General features: G+C 39.3%; 1 long non-coding RNA gene and 1 other non-coding gene across 2 annotated transcripts in view; one reads left to right on the forward strand and one right to left on the reverse strand.

Moving 5' to 3' along the window:
• The window catches only part of LOC138847827 (uncharacterized), a 44,941-nt gene that overhangs the window by 17,140 nt on the left and 15,523 nt on the right, over positions 1–12,278 (forward strand). Inside the window, exon 4 of the long non-coding RNA XR_011385737.1 lies at positions 3,128–3,358. This is a non-coding gene — a long non-coding RNA (uncharacterized lncRNA). The remainder of the gene's footprint in view (positions 1–3,127; positions 3,359–12,278) is intronic.
• LOC127486645 (uncharacterized) overlaps positions 1–12,278 on the reverse strand; it is a 37,154-nt gene that overhangs the window by 2,273 nt on the left and 22,603 nt on the right. The gene's annotated exons all lie outside the window — the stretch shown is intronic.

Below are 12,278 nucleotides of genomic sequence, written 5' to 3' on the forward strand. Positions count from 1 at the left end.
TACTTGGTGAGGAACAACTTGCCTTTTAGTTTGGTATTTCATGTTGGGATTGCTCCAAGCACCCTTGCTTTCTTTGGCTCCTTGCCTCTCAAACAGGTCAGGTCCCCTTGGACATTGGGTAAGGATCTGGATCCTCTCTGAGGTTTTTGACCCTTTCTTCTTGTCCTGTCACTTTAATTATCTCTCACTACTCTCCCCTGGATCTAACATCTCCTGATGTCACATCTTGGTTGCCTGCTACTCACATATTCCCCATCTTTGAAGCATGCTAACTCTGTCTCTTGTAGACATAGCGGTAGTTACTGCCTTGAGGTGACTTTTCTCCACTCACTGAAAGCACCGTCTCTCATACACTGTACCCTGGCCTGAGATACCATAGAGATCTCTTGTACTTCTTCCTTTTGCTTTCAGTCCACTACTCTGACGTACACTGCCTCTGGGCTGAGGGCCGTTATCTTTGTGCCGTGAACAGACCCAAATTCGATTGTTGCATGGCTTTTTCCAACCCTGGTCTGGATACTTGCAGCTGCTGAAAGCATCTACTTTTTTCTCTTCCTGTCGATTTTCCCGCCCAATTAATTGGCAAAATGGTGACTCCCCCAAGTGGAGGCATTCTTATGAGCTCCTAGCTCAGGCAGCAAGAATAAGAAGCCAGGGGATTGCATTTTCTGCCTCTCAAGACAACCATCAAATCCCTGCTCCCCATCCACTCTCATGAGTTTGGCAGTTTTAAGCTTTGCCCTTTAAGACAGACTGGGGATGGAGCTGGTCAGACTGTTTGAGTCTGTGTTTCATTCTCTATGACAAAAATTAAATTTTTGTCAGATACTGGAGGCCCTCATGTGTTCTAACCCAATTCTTGTTTATGATTTCCTGCATCATTGCAGGGATAGATGGCTGACCAAAGAGAAAGTGTTTATTATACTTTAGATTGTTTTATTGACTCCCAACAGTGCCCCGAGGGTTTTGTATAAGCCTGAATGCTCAGTTCCCCTACTAGGTAGAGCTCCCTTGTCTAATGACTGTCATAGTAGGACACACCTCTAGTCCTGTGTCAGGACCATTTTTTCTTGATTGCCCTAGCTACCTGTATACACTCTGCTGTAGCTCTTTCTCTGAACTCTGGCTATATTGCCTCCCAAGTGGATCTATCTGTATGGAAAGTGAAGATCACAGAAAGAAGGGCTAGTAGGGAAATCCCTGTAAAAAATCTCACTAGGGGCCAGTGCCATGATGTGATGGGTTAAGCTGCTGCCTGCAGCACCGGCATCCCATATGGGTGTCAGTTTGTGTCCCAGCTGATCCACTTCTGATCCGCCCCCCTATTCACCTGGGAAAGCAGTAGAAGGTGGCCCAAGTGCTTGGGCCCCTGTATCCATGTGGGAGACCTGAAAGAAGCTCTTGGCTCCTGGCTTCATCCTGGCCCAGTCCTAGCTGTTGTAACCATTTGGGGAGTGGACCAGCAAATGGAAGTCTCTCTCTCTCTCTCTCTCTCTCTCTGCCTTTAATATAAATAATCTTTTTAAAAAATCTCACTGTAATTAGATGCTAAATATAGCTACAAAGGCAAGACCCCATAAAACCTGAGATCTCTACAGGCATTAAACTATTCATAGAAAAATATCTAAAACATGGGCTACTTAAGCCTTGCCACAATGGGCGCCAGATGTTGCTATGGATTCATTCTGAGAGGAGGAGCACAGTGGGGGCAAGAGACATGGAGTCACGACACAAACACTGGGAGTTGGGTGAAAGCAGACCAGAGGCAAGCAGCCTGTAGACTCGTTTATTTCAGTTGGTACAACAGCTTATATAGCTGAGGCAGCCAGTCCTGTCAAGGGGCAGATTGGCTTCTTTGCCAGGTGGGTTCCGAAGCCATTCGTGAATAACTGATGTGTGCTTGCCAGCAGCCATCTTGGTGCAGCCTTCTCATTTCACCACAAACCCCAATACAATACTCCAAATCTCCCAGTACAAAACCCCATGGGTAATACAGACTTGTGCTTTTATTCATTTATTGATTTGTAACTCAACAGAATTGTTTTATAACTTGGTTCTTTTACAATTCCATACCATAAATAAGAATGGTTCATCAGAATTCTGTTCACTATTCACTAGGTTGTATTTTTGGAAAATAATTTTAACACTGAACTTTTGCATTTGATTATCCTCATATCTTTGTTTTGTATTTCATTAATTTTTGCTCTGAAAAATACTTACTCTGTTTCCTCTACTTTTATCTATGTTTTCTCTGGTTCATTTGTAAGCATTATGTTTGATAATCAATGCTTCTAAATGTTCTTATTTTTCTAATGTATACATTTGCTGCTATAATTTTCTTTTACTTCTCTTTATGTATTTATTTATTAGCAGAGTCACTAGACCTTTCTTATGTATAGCAGTTCCATTATCCATTAATTCTAGGTAGATTTTTAAATACTGCTCTTATATTCATTATTTATTGTGTATTTTTTTCAACTTCCAAATATATGGGTTGTAACTTTTTAAGTATTGATCTTTTATTTAATTGAACTAAGATCAATTAAATAGTTTGTATAAATTACATTGTTTGAATATTTTGGAGTATAATCTATTAGTAATTATAGCAAATATTTTTATAGCTTTTATGTGTCTGGCACTGGACCAAGAAGCTTGAATATGTTGTCATTTAATCATATTAACAATTAGGAAGATATATATCCCACATCTATGTCATGTTTTACAGTGCAGGTGGCTGAAAGTAAGATGAAATTGGTGGAGATGATTGGTTTTAAAATAGTATTTAATAGCTCCATGGTAGTCTATAAAAGCCTAAAGCAAAGATGCAGCAAAATGTATGCAAAACAGGTATCTCATGCTGAGAAAATGTCTGCACTGACTATGCTAATTTTTCCCATTACTAAGAATGGGACAATGTACCATAAATCAAAGTCAGTATCAGCTCAAGTGGAAGGGAATGCGTTGCAGTGAGACCGAAGTAAAAGAGAAAACTTCACTTTAGGTGACACAGTGAATGATACAATAAACAAAATGTGGACAAGCAATAATAAAACTTGAGAAAGCTATAAACAAATAAGACAACAGAAAATATGTGAATGTCAGTATTTATGTTTGTTTTAACTGTCAGACACTATTCTCCTCCTGACTGGATCCCTGGCTGTAGTCTCCTGTCACCTAAACTGACTGCAACGGAAGGGAAACAGTTTTTCCTGCAAGCATCACAAAGGACAATGCAGGACCCAGGACACAGTATACCTCCCTGAGGAGACCAGGGAGATGCCAGCAGCAGTCTGCAGACAAATTTTCTTACTCCATTATCCAGAGGCGATCCCTAGACTCCTAATGTTCCATGCTTATGGTAAGCGAGACATGTACCAAATGAACACCAGAGAAAATAGTAAACTTCAAAATCTAGAAAAAATAGAATTACTTCAAAAGATATAAAACTGAATTCAACTATGGTATTTTTATTAGAAATGTGACTTTAAAAAACTGAGTGACCTTTCTTAATTTCTTAATTATTTTAAATTTAAAAAGGTTTCTAATATATCTGATATAACATATCTCAACTAAATAGATTAAAATAAACTGTTATACTAAATATAACAATTTAGTTTGGAATATGATCTGGTTTGGTGGCAGGAAAATTTATAAAACCATGTTTTAATGATGAATTAATTAAAATTAAATCCACTCTATCATGAAGCCAACTATCAAAATAAAGAACTACACATTATACATATTCTCATGTTAATAAATAGTTTCCTAAGAAAGTATTATCAATCTGAGGTGCAGTCCTAACAAAAAATAATTGTTGGATAGCAAGCCCAAAAATAAATTAATGCATTTACAGCCAACCGATTTTTGATAAAGGTGCTTAGTACACACAATGTGAAGAGAACTTTTTTTTGATAGGTAGAGTTATAGACAGTGAGAGAGAGAGACAGAGAGAAAGGTCTTCCTTCCGTTGGTTCACTCCCCAAATGGCCACTAAGGCCAAGACTGCGCCAACCCAAAGCCAGGAGCCAGGCGCCTCCTCCTGGTCTCCCATGAGGGTGCAGAGCCCAAGCACTTGGGCCATCCCCCACTGCCCTCCCGGGCCACAAGAGAGAGCTGGACTGGAAGAGGAGCAGCCAGGACTAGAACCCGGTGCCCATATGGGATGCCAGCACTGCAGGTGGAGGATTAACCAAGTGAGCCATGGTGCCGGCCCCAAAAAGAACAGTTTTTTTTTTTTTTTTTCAATAAATGACAGGGTAAAACTGCACATCTACAAGCAGAAACATATAGATCTCTACCTCTCATTGTAATCAAAAATCAACTCAAACTAGATTAAGATTTGTGAAAGATTTAAAACTGTGAAACTACTAGAAGAAAACACAAGGTATATGCTTCATGATATTGATCTGGGCAATTGTACTTTGGATATGACACCCAGAGCACAAACTACAAAACCAAAATAGGCAAATGGGATTACATCGAATTGCACATTTTCTGTTCAGCATAGGGGATGGTGAGCAAAGTGAAAAGACACACTACAGAACAGGGAAAAATACTTGGCAACTATGCATCTGATAGGGAGCTAACATAAACAATTGTGTGAGAAATGCAAAGAGCTCAATTGCAAGCAAAAAAAAAAATCTGACCAAAAAATGGAAAAAGCTTAAAAAGACATTTTTCCAAAGAATACATACAAGTGAAAAAAAATATGTGAAGAAGTTCTCAATGTCACTCTTCATCAAACACATGCATATTAAAATCACAAGAAAGCATCTTCTCACCCCAATTTAAATGAATATTTTTACAAAGACAAACAATATGAAATAAGACGCACTGACACATAAGACAAATATCACCTGTTCCCCCTCAAGTGTGGACACTAAACAAAAGAAACTTACCACAATATCAAATGGCAATTCCTAGAGGCATGTGGAGAGGGCAGAGGAGGAAAAGATACAGGGAAGCGGGATAATGAGTACCAGATCAGAGTCAGATTGAAAGAACAGATTTTTGGTGTTACACAGCCTGGTAAGGTGACACTACTTCACAATAACTCAGTATAGAGAGGAGCCTGAAGGATCGACAGGGTGAAAATTATTGACTACTGTGGAGCGATATGCATTGAATACCTGTGTCAAAGTGTCTCACTGTACTCCATACATAATTGAAATTAGACTTCGTATATTTTTAGAAAGTTCATGACAAGATTGCAGATAGATTTTTTTTTTTTGCTTTTAAAGAATTCATTAAGGGCGGAGCCAAGATGGCGGAATAGTAAGGGCGCGCACTGATAGTCCGGGAAAATTTAGTTTAATAAAAGTGGAGTTACGGTAGCCTCAGAAAAAGGATCAGGAAAAATTGCAGAGGAAACTCTTCCGGATCTAGTGGCTGTGACTTGGAGGACCTATGGGGAGAACAAGGTCGCCCACCGCGTGGAAGCCAAGCCGCGGGAACCGCAGGGTCTGCGCGCCAGTGCTGGAAGGGGAGTGGATGTTACACAGACGACCAGCGGGGAGAGCAGGGACGCCCAGGGCTCCGAGTCCACACTGGCGCTGTAAGGGGAGGTGAGCTCAGTAACCCCAGACATTGGCGGGGAAACGGCAGACAGAATCTAGAGGGAAGCGGGCTTGAGGCGGGAAAGTTCACCAGACTGACTACAGGAGAGAAGGGAAAAAAAAAGGTGGGGGTTACTGGTACAGGCGAGTTTGTCTCCGCCAACCTTGCAAAGGCGAGCAAGAGACAGAGCAGGCCCCACTCGGGATATACATAACAAAAGGGTAGAGCAGAGGAACTGAGGCACTACAATTCAGTAGCCTAGGCAACCCAGTGGGAGTCCGCAGGAGAAACAGAGCCTACACAGACTCTTTGGGTAGAAGCCAGAGATCGGAAGCTAAATACCATCAATTCTGATCAGCCATGCAGTATTACTTACCTCCTGAATAAAAAAAATAAAATAAATAAAAAGAGAGAGATTTACCACGCATAACCTGAGGGTGTCACCTTTGCACACCCGTAACGCAGAAGAACCAAGCAGAGCTCTCAGGCCACACCCATCTCAAGCCTCCAAGGCTCCGCCAACAGCAGACAGTCCACTTAACACAGACATAGTATATATATATAAAAAAAAAGCTCACACTGAGGGAAGAAGAATCAACAATGCCAAGCAACAAACACAAAAATCGAGGGAACAAGATCAACGATGACACTATGACGCCTCCAAATAAACAAAACACCCCAAGCCAAGATTATGAAGACGATGAGGTAGAAGAAATGCAAGATACGGATTTCAAAAAGTATATGATAAGAACATTTAGAAGTTTTCAAAAGCAAATCCTTGAACTACAGAAATCCTTCCTGGACAGGATTGAAAATCTCACTCATGAAAATGAAATTTTAAGGAAGAATCAAAATGAAACGCAGAAACTAGTAGAACAGGAAAGTGTGATAGTGAAGAGAAATCAAAATGAAATGAAGAGCTCAATAGATCAAATGACAAATACATTAGAAAGTCTAAAACACAGAGTCAGTGAAACAGAAGAGAGAATATCGGACTTAGAAGATAGAGAAGAGGAAAACATACAGTCAAACCAAAGAAAAGAAGAGGAAATTAGAAATCTAAAAAATATTGTTGGGAATCTACAGGATACTATTAAAAAAACCAACATTCAAGTTCAAGGAATTCCTGAAGGCATGGAGAGAGAGAAAGGATTAGAAGGCCTTTTTAGTGAGATACTAGCAGAGAACTTTCCAGGTTGGAGAAAGACACAGACATCCTAGTACAGGAAGCTCATAGAATCCCTAGTAAACATGACCAAAAGAGATCCTCACCACGACACGTTGTAATTAAACTCACCACAGTGAAACATAAAGAAAAGATCCTAAAATGTGCAAGAGAGAAACGTCAGATTACTCTCAGAGGATGTCCAATTAGACTCAGAGCAGACTTCTCATCAGAAACACTACAGGCTAGGAGGGAATGGCGAGACATAGCACAGGTGCTAAGAGAGAAAAATTGCCAGCCCAGAATATTATATCCTGCTAAGCTCTCATTTGTGAATGAAGGTGAAATAAAGACCTTTCATAGCAAACAGAAATTGAAAGACTTTGCGGCCACTCGTCCGGCCCTGCAAAAGATACTTAAAGATGTGCTACACTCAGAAACAGAAACACGGCCATCAATATAAAAGAAGGTAAAGGAAGAAAACCTACCAGTAAAAGAGCATGGGAAGCTCAAAGCATATACTAGAAAATATCTCCGGGAAAATGGCAGGGCAAAGTCACTATGTATCAATAGTCACATTAAACGTGAATGGCCTGAACTGTCCAGTTAAAAGATTGGCTCAAAGAACACAACCCAACTATTTGTTGCCTACAAGAAACACATCTCTCTAACAAAGATGCATGCAGACTGAAAATGAAAGGTTGGAAAAAGATATTCCATGCCAACAGAAACAAAAAAAAAGCAAGTGTAGCCACCTTAATATCAGACAAAATAGACTTTAATACAAAAACTGTTAAGAGAGACAAAGAGGGACACTATATAACGATTAAGGGATCAATTCAACAGGAAGATGTAACTATTATAAATGTATATGCACCTAATTACAGGGCACCGGTCTATTTAAAAGATATGTTAAGGGACTTAAAGGGAGACTTAGATTCCAATACAATAGTACTGGGGTACTTCAATACTCCACTCTCAGAAATAGACAGATCATCCGGACAGAAGATCAACAAGGAAACAGCAGATTTAATTGACACTATAGCCCAAATGGATCTAACAAATATCTACAGAACTTTCAATCCTACATCTAAAGACTTCACATTCTTCTCAGCAGTGCATGGAACCTTCTCTAGGATTGATCACATACTAGGTCATAAAGCAAGTCTCAGCAAATTTAAAAGAATTAGAATCATACCATGCAGCTTCTCAGACCACAGCGGAATGAAGCTGGAAATTAGCAACTCAGGAAACACTAGAAAGTATGCAAACACATGGAGACTGAACAACATGCTCCTGAATGAACACTGGGTCATTCAAGAAATCAAAAGAGAAATCAAAAACTTTCTAGAAGTAAATGAGGATCACAACACAACATATCAAAACTTATGGGATACGGCAAAAGCAGTATTGAGAGGCAAATTTATAGCAATAGGTGCCTATATCAAGAAATTGGAAAGGTACCAAATAAATGAGCTTTCAGCGCATCTCAAGAATCTAGAAAATCTGCAGCAAAACAGACCCAAATCTAGTAAGGTAAGAGAAATAATCAAAATCAGAGAAGAAATCAGCAGGATTGAATCCAAAAAAACATGACAAAAAATCAGCCAAGCGAAGAGCTGGTTTTTTGAAAAAATAAACAAAATTGACACCGCATTGGTCCAACAAACTAAAAAAAAGAAAAGACCCAAATCAATAAAATCAGAGATGAAAAAGGAAACATAACAACAGACACCACAGAGATAAAAAGAATCATCAGAAATTACTACAAGGACTTATATGCCAGCAAACAGGAAAATCTATCAAAAATGGATAGATTCCTGGACACATGCAATCTACCAAAATTGAACCATGAAGACATAGAAAAACTAAATAGACCCATAACTGAAACAGAAATTGAAACAGTAATAAAGACCCTCCCAACAAAGAAAAGCCCAGGACCAGATGGATTCACTGCTGAATTCTACCAGACATTTAAAGAAGAACTAATCCCATTTCTTCTCCAACTATTCAGAACAATCGAAAAAGAGGGAATCCTCCCAAATTCTTTCTATGAAGCCAGCATCACCTTAATTCCTAAGCCGGAAAAAGATGCAGCACTGAAAGAGAATTACAGACCAATATCCCTGATGAACATAGATGCAAAAATCCTCAATAAAATTCTGGCCAATAGAATGCAACAACACATCAGAAAGATCATCCACCCAGACCAAGTGGGATTTATCCCTGGTATGCAGGGATGGTTTAATGTGCGCAAGACAATCAATGTGATACACCACATTAACAGACTGCAGAAGAAAAACCATATGATTATCTCAATAGATGCAGAGAAAGCATTCGATAAAATTCAACACCCTTTCATGATGAAAACTCTAAGCAAATTGGGTATAGAAGGAACATTCCTCAATATAATCAAAGCAGTTTATGAAAAACCCACGGCCAGCATCCTATTGAATGGGAAAAAGTTGGAAGCATTTCCACTTAGAATTGGCACCAGACAGGGATGCCCACTCTCACCACTGCTATTTAACGTACCTCTGGAAGTTTTGGCCAGTGCTATTAGGCAAGAAAAAGAAATTAAATGAATACAAATTGAGAAGGAAGAAGTCAAACAATCCCTCTTTGCGACGATATGATTCTTTACTTAGAGGATCCAAAGAACTCTACTAAGAGACTATTGGAACTCATAGAGGAGTTTGGCAAAGTGGCAGGATATAAAATCAATGCACAAAAATCAACAGCCTTTGTATACACAGGCAATGCCATGGCTGAGAAAGAACTGCTAAGATCAATCCCATTCACAATAGCTACAAAAACAATCTAATACCTTGGAATAAACTTAACCAAGGACGTCAAAGATCTCTACAATGAGAATTACAAAATCTTAAAGAAATAGAAGAGGATACCAAAAAATGGGAAAATCTTCCATGCTCATGGATTCAAGAATCAACGTCATCAAAATGTCCATTCTCCCAAAAGCAATTTATAGATTCAATGCAATCCCAATCAAGATACCAAAGACATTCTTCTCAGACCTGGAAAAAATGATGCTGAAATTCATATGGAGGCACAAGAGATCTCAGACAGCTAAAGCAATCTTGTACAACAAAAACAAAGCCATAGGCAGCACAATACCAAATTTCAGGTCATATTATAGGGCAGTTGTAATCAAAACAGCATGGTACTGGTACAGAAACAGATGGATAGACCAATGGAACAGAATTGAAACACCAGAAATCAACCCAAACATCTACAGCCAACTTATATTTGATCAAAGATCTAAAACCAATTCCTGGAGCAAGGACAGTCTATTCAATAAATGGTGCTGGGAAAACTGGATTTCCATGTGCAGTAGCATGAAGCAAGACCCCTACCTTACACCTTACACAAAAATTCAATCAACATGGATTAAAGACCTAAATCTATGACCCGACACCATCAAGTTACTAGAGAACATTGGAGAAACCCTTCAAGATATTGGCACAGGCAAAGAGTTTCTGGAAAAGACCCGGGAGGCACAGGCAGTCAAAGCCAAAATCAACTATTGGGATTGCATCAAATTGAGAAGTTTCTGTACTGTAAAAGAAACAGGAGAGTGAAGAGACAACCGACAGAATCGGAAAAAATATTTGCAAACTATGCAACAGATAAAGGGTTGATAACCAGAATCTACAAAGAGATCAAGAAACTCTAAAAAACAAAACACACCACCCACTTAAGAGATGGGCCAAGGAACTCAATAGACATTTTTCAAAAGAGGAAATCCAAATGGCCAACAGGCACATGAAAAAATGTTGAAGATCACTAGTAATCAGGGAAATGCAAATCAAAACCACAATGAGGTTTCACCTCACCCCGGTTAGAATGGCTCACATACAGAAATCTACCAACAACAGATGCTGGTGAGGATGTGGGGGAAAAGGGACACTAACCCATTGTTGGTGGGAATGCAAACTGGTCAAGCCACTATGGAAGTCAGTCTGGAGATTCCTCAGAAACCTGACGATAACCCTACCATTCGACCCAGCCATCCCACTCCTTGGGATTTACCCAAAGGAATTTAAATTGGCAAACAAAAAAGCGGTCTGAACCCTAATGTTTATTGCAGCACAATTCACAATAGCCAAGACCTGGAACCAACCTAAATGCCCATCAACGGTAGACTGGATAAAGAAATTATGGGATATGTACTCTTTAGAATACTATACCGCAGTAAAAAAAAAAAAAAAAAAAAAAAAAAAAAAAAAAAAAAAAAACAATGAAATCCGGTCCTTTGCAACAAAATGGAGGAATCTGGAACACATCATGCTGAGTGAACTAAGCCAATCCCAAAGGGACAAATATCATATGTTCTCCCTGATCGGTGACAACTGACTAAACACCAAAAAGGAAACCTGTTGAAGTGAAATGGACACTATGAGAAATGGTGACTTGATCAGCATAGCCCTGTTAATGAACAACTTAATATGTTATCCCTCTTAGTAGTTTTTTTTTCTGTTCTACTTAATATGACTGGTTTAATTCTGTAATTATCACACAGTTATTCTTAAGTGTTGAAATTTAACTGAAATGTGATCCCTTTTAAATATAAGAGTAGGAATAAGAGAGGGAAGAGATGTACAATTTGGGACATGCTCAAGCTGACTTGCCCCAAATGGTAGAGTTAGAAACATACCAGAGGATTCCAATTCAATCCCATCAAGGTGGCATGTACCAATGCCATCTCACTAGTCCAAGTGATCAATTTCAGTTCACAATTGATCATAATGAAAGGACTAAGAGTCAAAGGGATCACATAAACAAGTCAAGTGCCTGCTAATATTAACTGATGGAATAAATAAAGGGGAGAGTGATCCAACATGGGAAGCGAGATACACAGCAGACTCATAGAATGGCGGATGTCCTAAACAGCACTCTGGCCTCAGAATCAGCCCTAAAGGCATTCCGATCTGGCTGAAAAGCCCATGAGAGTATTTCAGGCATGGAAAGCCAAGACACTCTGGCAAAAAAAAAAAAAAGAAAAGAAAAGAAAAATAAAAACCTAAATGAAAGATCTCTGTGAGTGAGATCCCAGTGGAAAGAACAGGTCTTCAAAGAAGGAGGTACCTTTCTCTGAAGGGAGGAGAGAACTTCTACTTTGACTATGACCTTTTCTAAATAAGATAAGAGTCAGTGAACTCAAAAGGCTTCCATAGCCTTGGAAACTCATGACTGGAGCATAGGGAGATTACTGATGCCATAAACAGGAGTGTCAATTTGTAAAGTCAACAACAGGAGTCACTGTGCACTTACTGCTCATGTAGGATCTCTGTCCGTAATGTGCTGTACATTGAGATTTAATGCTATAACTAGTACTCAAACAGTATTTTTCGCTTTGTGTTTCTTGTAGGTGTAAACTGTTGAAATCTTTACTTTATTCATACTGAACTGATCTTCTGTATATAAAGAAAATTGGAAATGAATCTTGGTATGAATGGAAAGGGAAAGAGAGTGGGAAAGGGGAGGGTTGCGGGTGGGAGGGAAGTCATTGGGTGGGGGAGCCAATGCAATCTATAAG

Source organism: Oryctolagus cuniculus, assembly GCF_964237555.1.
Source record: "Oryctolagus cuniculus chromosome 17 unlocalized genomic scaffold, mOryCun1.1 SUPER_17_unloc_1, whole genome shotgun sequence".
Classification (NCBI taxonomy): Eukaryota; Metazoa; Chordata; class Mammalia; order Lagomorpha; family Leporidae; genus Oryctolagus; species Oryctolagus cuniculus.